Source organism: Ambystoma mexicanum, chromosome 7p (genome assembly GCF_040938575.1).
Source record: "Ambystoma mexicanum isolate Mex_15411 chromosome 7p, UKY_AmexF1_1, whole genome shotgun sequence".
In the NCBI taxonomy this organism is placed as follows: domain Eukaryota; kingdom Metazoa; phylum Chordata; class Amphibia; order Caudata; family Ambystomatidae; genus Ambystoma; species Ambystoma mexicanum.
Genome location: NC_090939.1, coordinates 492,875,216 through 492,894,527, shown reverse-complemented (window position 1 = coordinate 492,894,527; position 19,312 = coordinate 492,875,216). Strand labels below are relative to the sequence as shown.

General features: G+C 45.0%; 1 protein-coding gene across 10 annotated transcripts in view; it reads right to left on the bottom strand.

The window, feature by feature from the left end:
* Positions 1-19,312, bottom strand: part of CASK (calcium/calmodulin dependent serine protein kinase) — a 2,777,982-nt gene that overhangs the window by 1,239,406 nt on the left and 1,519,264 nt on the right. The gene's annotated exons all lie outside the window — the stretch shown is intronic.

The following is a 19,312-nucleotide window of genomic DNA, read 5'->3' as shown; positions in this document are numbered from 1 at the left end:
TTGTTAATTTTGGCATAATTATCTAATTTGTCCAACGGATTCTGTAAACCTTTTGGAGTTTGTGAGAAAAGCACAAGATCATCCGCATAGAGTAGCCATGTAATAGACTGTGAGCCCAGCTTGGGTGCATCTGCAGTTGTTTCCAAAAACTGACTACCAATATTCAATATAAATAAATTGAATAGGGTAGATGCCAGCATGCAAACCTGTTTGAGCCCTCGCTTGGTGTTAAATGCTGAGCATAGAAGACCTTCAACAGTGAGTCTAAGTTGCATAGTGGTGCTCGTATGCAATACCGCAATCAACTTTCGGAGTGGGACAGGACAATCATAATGCTTTAGTTTGTCTAAAAGCAGTTGCTGATCTATGGAATGAAACGCCACCCAGAAGTCCACAAATGCTGTGTATAATGGCTGTTTCCGTGTGACGTAAAGAGATTTGAGCATGTTTAATACAATGATGTTAATTGAAATGCCCATACCACAGACAAACCCTGTTTGGAAGGGATCTCTTTTGTTTGCTAACAACGACCAGGCAGTAAGCCTCTAAGCATAATTCGACTAAAGATCTTGCCCAAGGCATCTAACAATGCGATCGGTCTATAACTGGCCGGATCCCGTCGATCACCCTTTTTGTATATTGGGAGGATGATAGAGTGGCTCCATGATTTTGGAATCCGTTTATGAATTATGCCCAAAAATATCTTATATAAGATCAAGCCCCAGATCTCTGGATGTTGTTTTAAAGTATGATTGTAAAGACCATCAGGTCCAGGAGCCCTTGAGTGACTTGCTTTATATATATAGAAGAGACTATCTTCTCTATCAAATTCAAGATTGAAATGTTGAGATATCGGACCATGGACTATACTCTGAGCACTTTTTGGTGGAGCAAATTGTCGTGAGAAATGGGATTGAACAAGTTACTTACCTGTAACTGGTGTTCTCCAGCATGGTTCTGGCATGGATTCACATGCTCATGAATATTCCCCGTCGTCAGGCTGGGAATCCTCGGTAAACAAAAAAACAGTTTCAGTTTTGTTTCTGAACTGTCTTTCTACTAATGACCAATCACTGGTTTCTGGGTCATACTGCCCCCAGCCAATGACTGCCCTCTACCTAAGCCCCTCCTCTGGCAGCCATCTTCAGATTTGGTAGCACGTAAAGTGGACGCATGACCAAGTGAAGAGCCGCAGAGGGGAAGGAGGGAGGGTTCGCATGTGAATTCATGCCAGATCCATGCTGGAGAACAACAGTTACAGGTAAGTAACTTGTTCCTTCTCCAGCATGGGGTCTGGCATGGATTCACACGCTCATGAATATAAGAATACATAGCAGTACACACATGCACAACCACGGGAGGTGGCAAAAGGCTCAACATTAAGCACTACATAAACTCAACATGAAGCAACTCTTACCTCCTCACCAGGCCCACCTTCAGGCGAACAGGTTGTGCAGCACTGCTTGGCCGACTCTGGACTCCTCCCTGGAATCCCGGTCGACGCAGTAGAATCTCGTGAAGGTGTGCGTCGACCTCCACGTAGCAGCCCTGCAGATGTCCAGCAGGGGCACACCAGACAAGAACGCCGTGGTAGCAGATGTCTTCATAATGTGTGTACCTTTGTAATGACTCTAAACTGCCTAGCCAATCCATTCTATACAGATACAATTTAATTTGCTGAGGGTTTAGAACCACCAAGTCTGATGTTTCATTCGGGTACAATAAAGACTTCTGGCAGATGTTTTTCCAGTCTTGAAATAATTTTTCAGTAGAGTCTTCAAGGGCCCCTTTTAATGCCGAGAAGCCCCCCTTTGGTGACTCTTTGATGCATTAGCAGTAGAGGATAAAGATTTCCACAGGGCTATAGCTCTCAGCGATGTTAATGCCAATTCTCTTCTAATAATGGCCAATGGGGTACCTTTTGGCAGACAAAGCATTTCTCTAAAATAGCCCCTCTAGTCGGGGCCAGGTCTCTTCAAGCAGCAAAACAAGGTCTCAGCCCCATAGGTCAGGATGGGCGCCACCTTCAACCTAAAGAATTGCACCAGTGGGGCCAGAGAGTACCGACAGTATTTCCTAACCAGAAATCTACTTTGCGCTGCCAAGTTTTTAGCTTTCTTTCGCAGCGACTCTACTCGGGGCGCCTCACAATTGCTTTTATTGATGCCGACGCCTAAATAGGTGAATTATTTTACCAATTCTACTTGTTGCTCTTCTAGAAACCAGGAGTATTTTTTGTTCTTTCTCCCCGATCCTCCTGTACCAAAAACCATAATCCTTGATTTCCCAGGATTTATTTTCAAGTCATTTTCTTCCACAAATGTTTGGATGGCGTCAAGCTGTCGTTGCAAGCCAATCAGTGTTTGGTCAATGACCACTATGTCAACCAATTACGTTCTTACCAATTTGAAGCAGGAATTATCTTATCTCACTGAAAGCAACCTCAATGTCTGAAATTAATAGTTTGAAAAGTTCTGGCACCAAGGGGCAGCCTTGTTTCAGACCCACGTTTATAGGAATTTCATCAGTTAAGTTTCCTTCCCTGTCTAGTCTAACTGTAATAGTCATTCCAGAATGAAGATCTTTAATGTTGGACATAATTTGGTTCGGGCATTTCCAACATTGAAGTTTTTTCCACAACAAGTCTTTATCGACCAAGTCAAAAGCCTTTGAGAGATCAATAAATGCCATAAATATTTGACCTTTTTTATACGTTGTCTTTGCTCTTAGCAAGTTGATCAAAAAGACGTTGAGCGATGGCCCAATGCCTTTAAAAAATCCTGCTTGCCACTTATCTTGATTGCATTAGATGTTCCCCCATTTTACAAGGGCTTTTAGTAAAATAGTTCCAAATACTTTTTCCACCACATCTAGTAAGGCAATCGGCCGATAATTATCAGGATTTGACCCTAATCCCTTTTTAAAAATAGGGGCTACTGTCGCCAATTTCCAAGAAAGCGGTGCCTTAGAAGTTCCTAATATCTCTTTATACAAAGAATGAAGGAGCATAGCCCAAAGTGTGGGGTTTTTCTTCAATTTGGCATTGGATAATGCATCAGGCCCGCTGCTTGTGAGTTTTTCAAGCTTTTAATGATGCCCTCAATTGCTTCAATGTCGATATCTATGGTTACAGCTTGCAGATCTGTTTTTTCTATCACTTGCAGATACTGATGGCTTGCTGGTTTAGCAATCTTCTTCTGTGTTGATGTTTGAGAGAAGTGTTTTTTCCATACAGATGCAGCAATTGAGGTCGTCATTAGAGCGTCCTGTGGAGCATCAATTTCGTTGATAAAAGCCCATGTGGCTGATGTATCTTTTTGTACGATAGCCGCTAACATGGCTTGGGCATCATGATTAGTCAATGCTTTTTTGTGCCTCCTCAACCAATTGTGGTAGCTCTGCTTTAGTTTATGGATTATCTCAGACGCTTTTCCCGATTTGTTTTTTTTCCATAGCCGAATGTTTTTCTGGAATATCCCCTTCCAAACTCCCATTTAGGATTAAACAATCCCTCGACTGGAGCATCTGATTCCAAGCAACCCCCCCTTGTTTTCTTCAGGTTTGTGGAGTCTCCTTCATTTAAGAGATGTTTATTATTCTTGTCTATACATGTGCAGTTTAAGTCTCCCACTAATAATATGAAGGGATCATTTCATTTTACCTTTTTTTCATCGATTATTTCTGCTATGTCTTCTGCCATGTTGCTATTCCGGTTATCCTCCGGGTTCCAATATATATTTATCACAGCGAGAATTCACTTTATGGTTTCCCCTTATTCTGGGAGTTCGAAGTCGACCACTTGAACAAATGGTGATGGGAAGTTACTGCCCACCAACACCCAACCCACACTGTTCTTCACCGACATCAACAGGCCACTTTATGGACGACCCATTTGGTTTTTAATTGCCGGATTTAGTGAAACCCAATATCCATCTATCAGAGGGGCTTCACTAAGCCACACTTCCTGGAGGCATATTACACAAGCTGACCCAAGATCTTGGCCAGCTTTGGCAAAAATATGAGGACCCCCTAGTATTCCAATTTACGAGGGACCACTCCTTTCGCAGTGTTTGATGCTATTGGTTGTTTAATTTGTCCGCTAGTAATCCTACTAGCCATTTCCAATAAGACTCATCTCAATTTTTAGATTATTTTTCCACTATTCTTGTGCTGCTTTTGCCCTCTCGTGACTGGCATTGGTCACCTCCAGTTGTCCCCCTCAAGGGCTTTGATTCATAGGTGTTCGTCTCTTTTAAAGGGAACTCTGTTTCCTCTTGTAAATTGAATCCCAGTGGCCGTAAATGATGGCCTCCGTCCAGTATTAGTTGTTTAGCCAATCTGGATACCAGATGAATGGTCACTGTCTGTATGTTATTTATCAGGAAATTCAATAAATGAAAATTCCAGTGAGGCAACCACACGCAAGGACGGAATGTGGTGCAACAGCCTCAAAACGTTGGCCCTATTAAGCACTAATCCATCATCATTTGGTGTAATTCGTTCCAGAGCTCATTTTAGCTTGTCATTTGGTTCTTTCTCCTTTTCTTGTTGCTTTTTTTAGTTTAATTTATTGGGCAGAATAAGGTTCAATTTACATTTGACACTTATTCCCCAACGGTATTGTTTTCCGTCTCCTTCGTTTCCACTAATGATTTGGTGCCCCTCTGTCTTCTTATTTTTTTTTATTTTGATTGCACCACCATCTGCAAACTGCGCCTTCACCATTTCCCTTATAGCAACCTTCTTCTCTCTGACAGGTATAGTTTTCTTCAAGCTTTTATCGCATTTTCTCAAGTTATCGTTTTTTTTTTTACCACCAACCTGGCATCTCATTCCAGACTTTCTTCATCTTTTTCAGACGCGTCGTCCCCAGATTCCTCCGTTTCAGAGACTTCCACCACAGTGCTGTCTTCAAGTGAGGAGGTGTTGTCTTCTGAAATACTGTAAATTGATAAATTCATCAAGTCAATATCACTCGACTAGCTTCTGCTTTCTACTACTGTCACCAGCTCGGCTCCTTGTGGCCTAGTCTCTGTGTACCACGAGCTTACAGGATTTCAGGGGAATTGGATGGTCAGTTCTCAAAGCTGGAACTGAAATGTTCCTAATAAAAGATCTGCTGTTATTTGTGTTAACCAATTTTGTGGATTGCAGATTTTTTGATTTTTTACTAAAAAAAATTTCTTTGGAATCTTTGTTGGATTCATCACCCCAGCTGACCTGTTTGGCTGCTGCGGGGCCACTTTTTTCTGTACAATCCCTTCTGATTTTTCTAAAAAGATTTTGTATGTTTTTACAAAGTCAGCCGACGGAAAAGTCCTTTGTTCCATTTCATTTTTATCCTTTTCTGTCTTGGGTGTAGGGGCCCTCAACTCACCCCCCTCCACTTTTGTCCTGCCGTTTCTTTCCTGATCCGCCGATCTAATTGGGAGTTGCGCATCAGTAAGCATTCCTGGCGCATTCCCACCATTGACGAGGGTCCCTGTTTGACAGACCTCCTCTCTCACCAAGAGCGGCTTACGCGGAACCTCAGATCCATTCAGCTCTGATTCTAACACCATAGGGAGGTCTCTCAGTGGAGAGTGTTTGTTATTCCTGGGCATATCCAAACCCAATCTGTCATGGTCATCATATCTTTTCTCCAAGGGATCCAGGAGAGTGCCCTTATCTGCTTGGTCGTACCCGATCCCTATCGATGTTCTAGACTGCCTTTGTTCTGCTTTTTCTTTGATTAGTGGACCTAGGATATCGTGGAGGAGTTGCGTTACTCCTGCCGAGCTGTTCTCCAAGTTTTCTTCCGTCGCAGTCACAAAGCCTTCTATAAAGATCATCTTGCTGTGTAGCACAGCTAACACAGTTGTATGGTCTTTTAGCGTACTCTCCAGAGCCTTGTAAAGTTTCATAAATGGAGCTAGTATTGCTGTCATAGTGGGCATTGTGTGAAAGGCTTTCTCATCCGAATCAGTAGAACCATTTGACACTATTTTTGGCAACGATGTTGGGGTGTATAAGGCATCATTAACAGTATTGCCTTCAGTTGTCTGGCAAGCTTTATCCACCAAATAGATTTCTTTCTCTTCTAGTTGGAATGTTTGAGTAGCTTCTTCAATGTGGACTTTTTTTCTCCGGTCTTTTTTGATAGCCGCCATCCTGTGCCAAAGAAGGTTTTTGGGGAGGCCCTGTATGTTTGATTTGCTGTCTCCATATCTAAAGATGTTTCCAAAAGCATCTGGTCCGATATTTCTACGGGGGCTACAGACTTGCCAGAGCTCGGTTTCCCACGAAAGAAATGAGATGGTTGAGTCTTGTTATGGAAAAAAAGCGATGGCCCACCATGTTGTGTCCCAGAGCCAAAGCCGGCGGGACCCATCTTGGGTTACCCAAACGGGAATCTATTTGAGCTCCCTTTTTTACGGATCCTTCAAGTCCTTTATTATCCGATCTGAGAACCATGTGGGGCCCCTCTACTACTTCCCGCATGGACATAATGGCTTCACAGGACCATCGCAGGCGTTTTTATAAATAAATCCCCTCTCCATCAAAAATCGGCATAGCATCTTGCTGTGAAGTCACAAATACAGTGGGGGTAGCTTCTCGAACTAAACCGCTGTTCGATATGTGAGCCTGAAAATTCCTTCTTTTAGCCGGGATTCTTATACGGCCCGGGTCATTTGGTTTTTGTCATGATCTCTGCTTCCAAAAGGTCAGGGTTTTCCCAACTCCCTTGGAAGCAGATCCATAACCCAGGTTCCGAGTGCCAACCAGTCCCAATTGGGACCTTTTGGACCCAGTCCTGGCGCCAGTGGCACCAGGCTCATAAATATGCCCAGTCCCAGCGCTGGAAGCGCCGGGCTCATAATGCTTGGGTGGACTTACCTGCAGCAGACCATGCTGCTTACTTGCCTGCCAGTTGAGCCTCTGATCCTCTTCTGTTTGGAACTACTTTTCCTGTTGGGTGGGGCAGGAGCCACTCCCTAGATTCAGAACACTGGAACTCTTCTGGAAAGCAGGAACTCTTTTCTTACCTAGGCGTGGCTGTGGAAGGAGACATCTAAGCACTACAGGAGGCTATTTAAACCACACCCGATGGATGAATCTTGCTTTGCGTTATTCTGCATCCTCTGCAGCAGAACGCTCATCGTGTCTTCTGCATCTGATCCTGGGCCTAAGGAAAAAGGCTTACCATCCTGAATCCAGTCTTCAGCAACACCTATAAAGACAAGAAAGAACAGGTTAGCATTACGGTCTTCAGTGACAGCTCTTCACTTACCTGGTCCATCGGCTGTCACCAACGCCTCGCGCTGCATTCCAGCATCTGAAAGACAAAGGCTTACCTACTCTTCGTGCGCTCCGGAGGTCTTCACACTGCATTCCGGCATTTGAAAGACAAAAGCTTACCAACTCTTCGCACGCTCCGGAGGCCTTCGGCGCTGCATCCCGCATCTGAAAGACAAAACAAGGTGCGTTTAAAGACATTGGGGAACTTTAATACTCACGTGCCATTACTCCTTTCCACATCTAACCCAGTGGGTATTCCGGCACCCTGCAGCCGCTCCGAACTTGTACCTGCAAAATAAAAAGACAGTTGGAGCGCATCGTGAAGCAGGCAACAAGCGCTTACTTACGTGCTTCCAGGCGCTTCTATTCATCACATGGGCTCCATCTTCAACTCACTTCAGCCCGTCATCCGCCATCGCCCGAACCCTGCAAAACAAGAAACATCATTACTAAAGACTTTAAAGACATTAGAATTACTCGAAACTTACCGTTCGTGCAGTAAACGACGGACAGCAGTCCTCTGAAGTCAAGAGGCCTGCTCCCCTTATCCAGTGAAGAAACTGGTTACAGCACCCTGCCCCGAGGCAGATGGAGAGCACGCCGTTCACTTACCTAAGGTGAGAGCGTTAACCTTTGGGGTTCTACAGGAGAAGAGAAAGGGAAGAAGAGAGAGACATTCAATAACCCAGTTCCTTAATCCCATATTTTCTATCTGCAGACATCTTACCCTTCGAGTCAGACATACAGTGCACAGAGGTCCAGCCCAAAGAGCCAGCCGTGTGTTACACATCACCTTTGAAGGTACGGTATACGCCCAGTCAAGACCGGCGCCTCTACGGGAATCAGGTGAGCGTTACAGTTTTGCAGATTTGAAAGCTTCCACAAGGGTATTTGAAACTTCAGGTCCCTCCTGCGGAGGAACTGGCAGTATTCCTTGTGGCGTATCAGCCATTTCAATTGATGCTGCCACCCCGTTCTTATCATTTAGGGCGGGGCTGGGGGTAAATGTGTCCGGTACTTTAGTCATGTGAGAGTCTCTACAATTTCCCTCTTTGCAGGCACTTTGCGTGTTCGGGGCCGCTGTTGCGACAGGGCCTCACTCGTCTGTTCCAAAATAGATTTGCCCAATTGAATCTCCTGCCTCCCCCTTTCCCCGTCCACTGTACAGAGATCGATATCTACCACACTATCAAAGGGGCAATGTTGTGTTGTCATCTCTATTGGGTGGCTCGAAGCAAGACTTGAATCTTTCCCAGTGAGCCTGGGCGTGTTTAAATCTGTTTTTTCACACACTTCTCTCTCGCCCTCCAAACACTCTGCCCATACCCTGCCCACGCTTCGCGGCACCAGTGTTTTGCAATCCCAAGCGTGCGTGGCGGGGGAGGGCAGGTCTGGCGGTGCTGCTCCTGATTAGAAACAAAAAAGAATGCTGTTACTTGTAGTTCTTATGCCTCGTATTTGTAATCCTTTTAGCTGAATTGCAGTTGCTTTGCACACTGCAGGGAATAGCACACTGAAGAAAAACCGGATCAAAAGGAGGGACGCACACCTCCACACCAGACATTCTGCCCACATCATATTTTGGAAAGGTCACAGGACGACAACTAATATAGAGGGAGTGCAATGCAAACATTTTATTATACATCAAAGAATGCTGTTTTGTGCCAAGTTTGCAATCTTGAGAATTAGTTACCAATGGGATTCTTGTACCACAGTTTGATTCTGAACTCTCTGTCGGAAGGCTCTGAACACAGAGAGAGATCAGATCCATGCGGTATATTAGGCTCATCATTGCTCATTATTGAATGGAGAAGGCTTGTATTTGTGGATTGTGCAGTCACAAGATGATCCAATAATTGCCCAATATCAGCATTACCATTGCGGTTTTCATCGCTAAGAATATGCTTGGTTACTGCCGAAATTCGGGTCTCTGGAATCATAATTCTCGGAGCCCCTTTCTTAATCGAATCAGTTAATCCAATACAATTTTCATTGCTCGTGGGTTGTTTAATTGGTACCGGAATCCAAGAATCCGGCATGTCATTTTTCTGAGCCACTCAATTACTCAATTCGGAGGTCCTCAACACAAAGGATTGTGATGATTGAATTTTCTGTTCCTCTAAGGATTGCAGGGGATTTTTTATTAACTCTCTCGCTCGGCTAACATGTACCAACAATAGGATGCAATTTATGCAACATCATATAATCATCAATTGCTTTCCTAATCTCATGCTGTTGAGAATCAACCTCTTTTTCTGTAATTGCGGTGACAGTTGAAATAGTATTCAATTGTAAATGCTGAGGCCGGCACCGAGAAACTGCACTATTTTCAAGTGCTTGTAAAACAGCGGGGGCCTCAACAAGAGCATCAAGCGGGGAATGTGATGAAATAGAGGACAAGCTGCTTTCCTGAGATTTAAGTTTTTTTGCTTGAGCCATCATGGAGTAATTCTTTGAGACTGCAGTCGAGGCCAACACTGCTCCTCTCTTTGAAATATTAATGGACTTAAAGGATTTTGTGGCCGATGTAGTGGACACTTTGATGTTTTAATGTTTTTCATTTTGTTTCCTTGAAGAAAGCCCGATGTTTTGGACTTTCATTTTATGGGCGATGTTTATGATCTGCTACAGAGAATATCGTATAAGATCGTTTTGAAGGCATAACACATGAGTGGTCCAATTCATTAATGGTGCCAACCATTATGGGGGCAGCCTCAGTCACCTCTTATAGAATGTCATTTCGTATGATTTTTTTCTATACAAGGTACAGAAGATGCCAAAGCTCCTCTGACAGAAGGCTCTGCTAGTTTAGCATCATGTCGTAGCAAGTCCTAACAATTAGGATTGTTTGCTATTATAGGGACTGATTTAGACATGATATTGCAATCACCTAAAATAGCACCTGTCGTTTGAGCCAGAGACAATTCAATGTCTTTTTGCCATTCAAGAATCATGGAAAGCTGAACAGTTTGTAGGTTCAGTTTATTGTCAAGGGTCTCAAATAATTTGGCGAGACATTAGCGCTGTATTCATTGCTGCTAGTGTAATTTCAATTAACTTAGTCGAAGGCGGTATGGTTGGATTCAGACTATTATTAGAAAAGGGTGGTTTTGGTTTGCGAGGAGTCAGAACAATGAATGATAGAGCTAGAGCTGAGTCAGCCCGGCTCATATCAGGAAGCAAATCAGGGGAGCCTGATACACTCTGTGACTCGTCTCTGGCTGAAAAGCAGGAGCCAATTGACTCAAGTCAATTATTACAGATGCAACATTCTACTGTTTTTCATTATCTCTTTACAAAGTTGGGGCAGTCTGGCCATTTTGCAACACTAGGCTATTAGATAGAGATACATTAGGAAGAGACCAGATTGCCTTTTGTTGTGAGGCATCATCAGGGTTCTCCACAGATAAAGCAACATCACAAACAGCAGAAAGTTGTCTTTGTTGCCCACCATTCAAGCAGACTCTAGCCAGTGGAAGCGACAACATGCTGATTGAATTTTTCGCCGTGATTATAGCGTTTGCAGCATTTATTAGGATTCCATCTGGTGGGGGTGGGGGAGGTGTCCGTTGAAATAACTGTAGAATCTACTTGCTGTTCAATATTAGCAGACAAAGCCATGCCTGCTGCTTTATCACGGCAGAAGGCACGGATGTCAATATTGAATGCAGGTTTACGTTTGTCCATAGGGGGCTCTTTGATATTGGAGTTGTGCAAGTCTTATTGTTTTCACGCTTTCGAATAATACTATCAGAGAGCTTCTGTTGCTTGCATTTAGATTCAAACTTACTGGGGGGCAGTATATCAGAGCGCAGGGAGTAAAGACCTCTCTGCACGAGCTTATAACAGAAAAGGAAAAAAGAATAAATTAAACTAAAATTACGAGAAGCACCGGACGACCGCGACGAAGCGGCAAAGCAGTGCTTCTACTGTGCTTCCTCAGTGAGCGCACGTGCTGGTTTTTTAAAACGTTGGCCCAAACGGGGGTGGCTTAAGTGCTGTATATGTTATTTTTACTTGGAGTCCGTAAGAGCAGAGTTGCTGGAAACTGAAGGTAAATCCACGAAAAAGCAGTGTCTGCGAGCAAAGCAGTGCTTCTACAGTGCTTCCTCGGTTTGACATGTTTTATTGTGATTACTTTTGACAGTTTCCACTTCTGCACCAGGCAAGGGTAGTGCCGGGGGAACTTGGTAGATAAGACATTCTCTTGGGTAGTACATATCATCTGAGTGATCCCCACAGCAGTCAGTTGGCACGGAATGAATAACGGGCCAAGGCCTAGGTGTGCAAAAATAAATCATCAGATGTGGCTCTACTAATTCCTTGACCCAGCCACTAACATTTTAAGATCACAAAGTGGAGCCACTTTGATGTAAACGAGCTGCAACCATGCTTTTAACTGCTGCAACCATGCTTTTAACTGTTAATGGAGAAATCAAATTTCAATTAAGACTTATATAAGATAACCATAAGCGGCAGCAAGAAAGAAATTAGAAAGTGGACTGGAAAGCAGACGAAGACTAGTGTGAGAGATGTCAGCCTCTGTTATACAGGTAAACTGCAAGCCAAACAGGAATTTAAGGACGTGCTTGGGGCACAGTTATAGCAGTTGACCTTTTAACACAAAGTACACCCAGAAGTCATCTGCGGTAAATTATTTTTTGGGTCAAAACAAACCAGATGGTTAATAAATCAAATATAGAAGTGTGAAGCGCAAAGTGCTGTGTGAGTGCATTTACGGCAGTGGCCACAAGCTTTCACACGCAGGTGCTGACCAGTTTAAGCAGGTTACTGAGGCTGCAGGAGAGCTGTGGAGTCTGTCTGCTGAAGCCTGTTGGAGCACTTTTGGTTTTCGCTACACAGCTTTTTGTTTGCTCGGACTCTGCTTAAAAAAAACACCTACTGGGAGTCTGTTCTTTATTTCACATATGCCCCAGAAGGAACCTTCTTAACAACAATTGCGAAGCGCCATGCAAATGCCATTACAACATTTGTGAATTTTATTAAAATTTGGGGTAAGTGATTGGCTCTCATTATGTCATACTCTAAGAAGTAGAGCAAATAAGCCAAATTACATTGTTACAAGTAATGGGTTTGGCACCAATGGAGGTCGCAATACGCCCCTAGTCTCTTTGGGTGGTTTGGGATGGAGTAAGCCACTTACCAACTTGGTAAAAGTTTCAGTGGATGTAAAAAAATTCACAAGTTTCTTTGGGAAAATCCCAACTTATGTACAAGTGGCTAAAAAAAATCAAAACCTCTGCAGTTCAATTATGAGGAAACTGAATACAGATTGCTTAAGCCTCAAGTATCAGAGGCCCTCAGGTGGAGTGTTACAAATTCCGTCCATGCACCTCCAGGTGGGCAAGGGTGTAGAGTTCAGATGTGGATTCTCATCCTGCTACAGGTAATTGTGACTCAACCCCAGAACAGTCCACTCCAATACGTGATCTCTTTGGTCCAACTCCCTGTAGTTGAGGATGACTCTCTAATTGATGTCAAATCCGAATTGGAGAAAACGTTGGGTACTGGGGAATATACACCGAACCATACGAATTACCAGACCCCGGAAATACCAGTAGGGTCGTCAATTCAAGATTTGAATTTTTTCCTTAATTATCCAGTGCGGTTGTATGAAAATGTAAACCTGGACTTGAGGTGAAGGACCAACTTAACACCCTAAATTCAAAAATGTGTTTCCTTGAAGGACCTATTGTGGCTCTCACACAAGGGCAGAGGAGGAACGACAGACTCCTGGGTGAAGACTTCTCCTCTCACAGGAGTATCCAAGATACTGGAAGGACAGGTCTTTACAGTACCAAAGCCACCTCGAGTTGCAATTGCACCTGTGATCATTCAGCTGTAAATGTAACATTGGGCCTCTTTTACACCAGAAAAATCTTCTTCCCCTTTAAATTTAGAGGTGCGCATGGGCGCGGCCCTGGGAGCATGCGCTCGCCTGACTTGGGCCACCGGCGCCACTCCTCAGTCCCCATTGACGCATCGACAATCGACAATATTCAGCATATTTTCAGTATTATTAGGGGGAAGGATGGTGGGACGTATTGACGAAAGAGGACTATGGACTAAGAGTACTTTAGTCACTACGGTGAGTAATGATTAATTACTCTTACGACCCGTCCCCTTTCCTCCATACTGTATAGGCGATTACAACTGAATGTAGCCCCTGGTTAGAGAGAAGACCCTCCTTAAGCAAACAGGTTTCTTAGAACCACCTGTTCGAACGCCAAACAGTTGTGCTTAGAGAAAGCCAAAGGGGTGGCCAAGGTAGCCGCCTGGCTGATGACCTGCCACGGCACATGCCGTTGGAACGCGATGGCTATGGCCTTGGCTCTGACCGCATGGGCATGTAAGTTACCTGGCACAGGTTCGTGCTGACCCTCATAGGCCTCCCTGATGGCCGCAACCAAACACCTTGCTATGGAGGCCTTGAGGCCTGGTACCCGGGCCTTGACCCACCGAGAGTGACAAATAAGGCGTTCGACTTGCGGACGTACTTGGTCTTGTCCAGGTAGTATTACAGTGCGTGTCTGACATCCAGACGGTGCCAGACCCTCCAAGGCTCGTCCTTGGGGTCGGCGAAGAAAGTGGGTAAGACTACTTCCTCGTTGAGATGGAAGGAGGAGGTCACCTTGGGTAAGAACAGAGACAGCATTTGATGCCTTTTTCGAGCACCTCAATAACATTGACCAACGGGTTCAATTCACCAGGGAGATATCACATGACAAGATCACTTTTCTTGATGTACAGATAATAAGGAATGACAATTGTTACAGTACTACTCTTTTCCGGAAGCCAACTGATCGAAACAATTTGCTACACCGCCTTAGTTTTCATCAGCCAAGTCTATTGAGGAACCTTCCATTTAGCCAACTCCTGCGAGTGAAAAAGATCGTTAGTGATCCTGATGACTGTATCTCACAGCAATTGGCTATGAAGGAGATATTTCTGAAACGAGGATACCACCAAGAAGAATCAGATTCTGCAGTTGAAAGGGTCAGTTCCCTTGAACGCAAAGCTCTACTATCTGCTCCGAAGAAACCAACAAGGGAGCTCAAGTCACCAGTGTATGTATCTAAATTCTCCACTCAGAGCAATAAAATTAAGAAAACCATCAAGAAACATTGGAGCATTTTTAAGAATGATACGAGAGTACAAAATCTATTCAATGAGCCACCTGTTTTCGCCTATCAAAGAAGTAGGAACCTCAGGGATGAACTGGTACATACAAGACCACCCTTAAAGAAATTGATCACACAGCGTACCGGTACATTTCCCTTTTTACACTGCATCAATTGTAACTCAGTTATCAAAGGCAATGTTATTTTTCATCCACGAACAGGTAAGAAGATTCTCCTCAAGACATTTGGTACATGTGACAGTATGAACATCATATACGGCATCAAATGCCCATGTGGGAAATACTACGTGGGTCAGTCAACCAGAGCGGCGGAGACACGGTCGAACAAACACCGGTCTTGTATCCGCAACTCCAACCCTAATTCAGCTGTGGCCCGCCATTGGGCCTCGACAAAAACAGAATCTCTCACAAATCAAGTTTTTGATCCTAGAAGTTCTGACAAAGAACAATACCCATGAGGATTTGGGCCTGCGCCTTAATCGCAGGGAGACATTTTGGATCGACAAACTTTGCAGTCTGGTTCCGAATGGTTTGAATGAAGAAATCAACTATCACTTATGTTTGAGATACATTACTATTCACCACCTGGCGCACTGTTTGTGCCTCCAGTGTGCTTCCTATTGTGTACTTGACTACATGTTCGAGAATTCATACTATTTCCAGTTTGAAACTTCGCTTTGTGTCACCTAGATCAGCCTTGCCACATGTCCCGGACGTCGTCCGGGACCCAAGGTGCCACCCACGGGTGACACCTTCCGCGACGAGGCTGGACCTTGATCATCTTTAGCATGTGAGGTTGATTTCAGTACTTGCCTGTTGTTTGTGTTTGTGGTTTTTATTTGTTTACTTGCTCATATGATATGCATTTATTGATCCAGTTGGTTACATATTTGTGTTCTCATGGAGTTTAGAAACATCCCTTTCTGCTGCCTTTACTTGCGCTTCAACAATGGAGTATTTCTTCTGTTTTTATTATTTTTGTTCTTTCCTATTTTTTTGCTATCACAATTGTGGGCATAGATAGGGCATACCTCATAAATATTTAATGTCTTCATTTCCGCAGGCTAGCACCTGCTACACAACTTAATTTGTGACCACTCGCATCCCGCTGATGCGAAGCGGTCACGTGTGCTACAAAATAACCGTTGTCTTAGCAACGGCTTAACGCGGCAGTCTGAGTTACTGCAGTGAAGCCACACACAGGAGGATTCGCACGCTCCGTGTGCTTAAAGGTATTTGATTCATGCTCAACACACCGCTCCTATCTCATTACATACACTTGTATGCCAGTAATAATGAGGCATCTGATTTGATCCTCTTTTTTTGACTACTAGATTCGATTTGCCACGTGTGCTAAAAAAGTACTGTTGTCTCGGCAACGGCTTAACACGCCAGACAGAGTTACTACAGTGAAGCCACACACAGGAGGATCTGCACGCTCCACGTGCTTAATGGTATATTTCATCGCTTTTACCTTATTAAATACAAGCGTATGCCAGTAATGACGAGGCATCTGATGTGATCCTCTCTTCTGACTACTAGATTCGATTTGTTACGAACATAATTGAATTTTATATTAACCCCCGCTATCCACGACATTGCTGTTGGCCCATCTCTCTGTGGGCATGTACGCTTTGTTCTACACCATTTGCCACACCAATAAGGTAAAACTAAACTTCATTGCCTTATGTTGCTATTGATTTACATGTCATATCACTTATAGGGTATTCTTATTTTGTCTCTTCTATCCACCAACTATTGAAAACACTGCTGATCGGTATGTTACATTTTCTTTTATTTTTTACAACAAATGTGCTTATTATGATATTAATGTGTGTGTTTTGTACATATCCACTCTGATTACTAGACTTGCCCTGAAGAAAGAAATGATTTCCGAAATGCATTGGCATATTTCAGTCTGAATTATGTATGGATTGTGGCAATTGCTCCCTCACTAAGAATTCATTAGTGACATTTTTTGTTTTGAATTTCTTTTAGATAAACTTTTTGATACTCAACCATGAAACAGACTCATCTATTTTTTTTATTAAAGCATTATACATTTTTGATACCTGATCATATTGCTTTGAACTTTGAATAACTACGTACCCAGATTGGGCCCAAAAAAGAGCGGCTGTGTGACCTAGTATTGCTACTTGGTCTCTAGCTTTTGTTGTATTTTTTGAGTCAGGGTGTCTCCAGACTTATCACAGCCAGCTCCTTCAGAACTTCTATTCTGAACTTTTAACTCTTCTCTTTTTTTACACTGACTTTAATATTTAGAGTATTTGTTTAATTTTGTGGTGCCGACTCATCTCTCCGTTCACCTTGGGTAAGAACCCAGGGTGCATTCGCAGGACGGCCTTGTCCTTGTGAAAGGTAGTGTAGGGCTCTGAAGCCACCGGAGCCTAGATCTCGCTGATCTGGGAGCTGAGGCCCACAAGCAGGGCTGTCTTTACGGTGACCAGCCTGTTGTCCGTGGACACCACTGGCTCAAAAGGTTTGTGGGCCAAGGCACCCCACACAACATTAAGGTACCGCACAGGGTGTGGTTTCCTTACAGGCGGGTAAAGCCTGTGAAGGTCCGCCAGATGTCGCTTGACCACTGGGTTGGAGGAGGAGGAGAAGAGGCCTTCCTCCAAATTCCTGTAAGCCCCTATGGCTGCCAGATAGGTGCGGCATGTATCCACCTGTATGCCGGAGGGGGTAAGGTGTGCCGAAAAGGAGAGTCTGTCATCCAAGGCACACTTAAGAGGGTCGATCTCCCTAGAGTCGGCCCAATGACAGAATCTAGACCATTTACTCTTATATTGGTACCTAGTAGCCTTGCTTCTAGCGCCCTGGATGACCTTGAGGTTAGCCCGAGATAGGCTCAAGTGTTTCAGCGTGACCTGCTCAGGAAGAGCGCTGCAAGGGCTAGTTTGTGAGGAGCAGGGTGGAGTACCCTGCCACCCTGCTGGGCCAGGAGCTTGTGATTGATCGCGCCTTGAAACACTTGTGTATAGGTGAGTTATAAATGACATAACATATCATATCATTGTCTGCCCCCAGTCTGCTGAGCCTGTCCGCTTCCAGGTTGGATTCCCCCGGGAGGCGGACAGCCATCAGGTAGATGTTGTTCTCCAGAGCCCATTCCCACATGCTGAATGCTAGGATGCACAGCGGATGGGATCTGGTACCCCCCCCTGTTTGTTGAGCTAGTACATTCTGGGGGGTTGTCTGTCTGGATAAGAACTGTCTTGCCCTCGATAAGAAGGAGAAGGGCCTTGGGAGCAGGACATGTGTCCTTCAATTCTAGCCAGTTGATTTGGGACTCCTGCAGAGTCCAGACTCCCTGGACGCTGTGGTTGTCCAGGGAGCTCCCCCGCCCTCTAGGGAAGAGTCTGTAGTGACTGTGACCTGAGGGGCCAGCTCTCGGAAGTGCTTGCCCTGCCGCAGGTTGCAGTCCACAGACCACCGCTGGAGGTCCGAGTGGAGAAAGGGAGGAATGTTGACTGGCTCCACTTGGGAGCCCTACTCCTGATTCCATGAGGCTGCGAAGTGCAGCTGTAAGTAATTTCCTCATCCTGAGCCTCGTGTGGGTTATGACCAACAGGACCGCTGCCATAAGACCCAATAGGTGTTGGTACCACCAGGCTGAGATCACTGGTCTGGAGAGGAAGTGAGTTGTGGCTCTCTTGATGGCTGCAATCTTGTCCTCCGAGGGAAAGACTCTCACGGAGCTTGTGACTAAGATGAGGCCCAAGGAGGTCAGGCTCTGCGTGGGCTGCAGCCAAGACTTTTTGAGATTGATAGTGAACCCCAGGTTGTGGTGATCATCAGTGCAGAGGCAGTATGGAGAACCACTTCCGGAGAGGTGGCCCGAACGAGCCAGTCATCCAGGTATGGTAAGACGTGTTGGCCCTGGGCCCCGAGGAGGGCTTCCACTGGATTAATTAACCTGGTAAATACTCCGTGCGCCGAGTTGCGGCCACAGGGTAGCACCTTTTATTGGAAAGGACAGCCCTCATCCAGCAGAGCAGTAAGGAACGATGCAGCTGTCAAATCGGGATGTGTAGATAAGCGTTGTTCAGATCCAGGGAGCACATCCAGTCTCCCCTGTCCAGTGTTTCCGCAATAAGAGTTGGCTTAACCATCTTGAATCTTTGCAGAGGGAGGGAGAGATTGAGTGTGGCAAGATCCAACACAACTCTCTGGCCAGCCTGGTGGTTCTTCTGCATGGCATAAATCCTGGAATAGAAGCCCAATCCTCGCTGGGAGGCTGGGACTTCTTCCACTGCCTGGCTCTCGACGACAACCGGATCTCCGCCAGCAGAGATGTTGTCCCAATCTGTGGGTGAGAAGGGGCGGCGGGAGGAGAGGAAGGAGAGGAAGGTACCGTTAGGCAGTACCCGGTGGAGACTACGGAGAATATCCAGGGGTCCGGAAAATTCTGGTGCCATATTTGCACGTGAAAGGGAAGCCTGCCCCCCACCGGAGACACATGGACCCGTAGGGGCGTGTCATGCCTTCTTTCCCTCTGAGGCTGTTACGGAGGAGGGGGATTGGAAAGACTTCTGCGTCCCCCCTTTTTCTTTTTTCCTCCGGTGCTGACTGAGAACGGTCAGGTTGCCTGGACCTCCGTTCTTGGAAGTCCCGGAACCCGCCAAACGCCCGCCCCTTGTCAGAGCATTGCTGTGACTGGATGTAGGCTTTGGGCATGGCCTTCGTAAGAATAGATAAATACCTTGCCGTGCGAGCTGTTCTTTTTATCTAATTCCTCCTCAATGGTGGAGTGGAGAGGTCACTACCCTCGAATGGAAGGTCCAATATGCATTTCTGGACATCGGATTAACTTAGTAGCACGGAGCCAGGATGTCCTTCTCATGTCCG